Raw genomic sequence first — 1808 nt, 5'->3', positions numbered from 1 at the left:
TGAGCTGGGGCGGGGGACGGTGACACCTGCCTGGGGAGAGGGCTCAGGAGCTGCTCCAGCGGCCACAAACCGAGGCATTGATTTTCCTGCCTCCCGCGTGCTGTTGTGCTTTCTGTGGGCTCCGACCTCCCGAGCTTAACAAAGTGAAAATAAATATTTAATTATTCGCCTAAATAAAAATCAATAGGGCCGCTGGTTGGCTGGGGAAAGCGCCGGGGCCCGTGAATATCAATCCCTGCCTCGGGTGCGCGGAGCTGATGGAAGAGGCCGAGGTTCACGGGGACGTGGCTGTAGCTGGTCATGCTGTCCATCAGTAGGCTTAAGAGTTAACAGCCCACTTTGGCAGCCCCGAGGAGGTGTGGGGTCAGGGTCTGCCTGTGTCCCCTTCTCATTGCACACACTCATGTGTGTACACACGCGTGTGCGAGGTGTATGGCTGCTGTAGCTGCTCACTTCCCACCCCACACCCTTGCACGGGGTGACCACAGGCGCGCGTGTGTGAGCACACCCTTGCACGCGGGCGTGCGAGCATGTCCCCCTGCGTGGGCACACGTCTGTGCGCACCCCTCTGTGCGGTGCGTGGGTGTGCATCCGCCGGGGTGCACAGGCGCAGCTGGGCGGGTGTCTGGGTGTGCACAACCTGTGCTTGTACACACGCCTGTGCCTGGCACATCCCCTGGAGCTGTGCACACTCCTCTCTGCCTGTGCTCACACCCCGTGCTTGTGCACACACCCCTGTGCCTGTGCACACTCCTCTGTGCTTGTACACAGCCGGGTGTGCTTGTATGCACCCCCGTGTGTGCCTGTGCACACCCCCCTGTGTCTGTGCACACCCACTATAGCTGTGAAACCCCTGTCTCTGCACTCACAGCCCCTATAGCGGTGCACACCCCTGTGTGTGTGCCCGTGGTCCCTATAGCTGTGCTCACGGCCCCTATAGGTGTGCACACCACTGTGCCTGTGCTCATGACACTTATAGCTGTGCTTGTAGCCCCTGTAGGTGTGCACACCCCTGCGCCTGTGCTCATGGTCCCTATAGCTGTGCTCACAAGATGCTATAGGTGTGCACATCCCTGTGGCTGTGCTCACAGCCTCTATACCTGTACTCACGGCCTCTATAGCTGTGCACACCTCTGTGCCCACGGTCCCTATGTCTGTGCTCGCAGCCCCTATAGGTGTGCACACCCCTGTGCTCATGGTCCCTGTCCCTGTGCTCGCAGCCCCTATAGCTGTGCACACCCCTGTGCTCATGGTCCCTGTCCCTGTGCTCATAGCCCCTATAGCTGTGCTCACAGCCTCTATAGCTGTGCACACCCTTGTGCTCATGGTCCCTATAGGTGTGTGCACCGCTGTCCCTGTGCTCACAGCCCCTATAGCTGTGCACACCCCTGTGCTCATAGTCCCTATAGGTGTGCACACCCCTGTCCCTGGGCTCACAGCCCATATAGATGTGCTCACAGCCCCTATAGCTGTGCACACCCCTGTGCTCATAGTCCCTATAGGTGTGCACACCCCTGTCCCTGGGCTCACAGCCCCTATAGATGTGCTCACAGCCCCTATAGGTGTGCACACCCCTGTGCTCATGGTCCCTATAGGTGTGCACACCCCTGTCCCTGTGCTCATAGTCCCTATAGGTGTGCACACCCCTGTCCCTGGGCTCACAGCCCATTTAGATGTGCTCACAGCCCCTATAGCTGTGCACTCCCCTGTGCTCATAGTCCCTATAGGTGTGCACACCCCTGTCCCTGGGCTCACAGCCCATATAGATGTGCTCACAGCCCCTATAGCGGAGCACACCCCTGTGCTCA

The sequence above is a fragment of the Charadrius vociferus genome, unplaced genomic scaffold (assembly GCF_000708025.1).
Source record: "Charadrius vociferus isolate BGI_N301 unplaced genomic scaffold, ASM70802v2 scaffold132, whole genome shotgun sequence".
NCBI classification, from domain to species: Eukaryota; Metazoa; Chordata; class Aves; order Charadriiformes; family Charadriidae; genus Charadrius; species Charadrius vociferus.
This window is presented reverse-complemented; position numbering follows the sequence as displayed.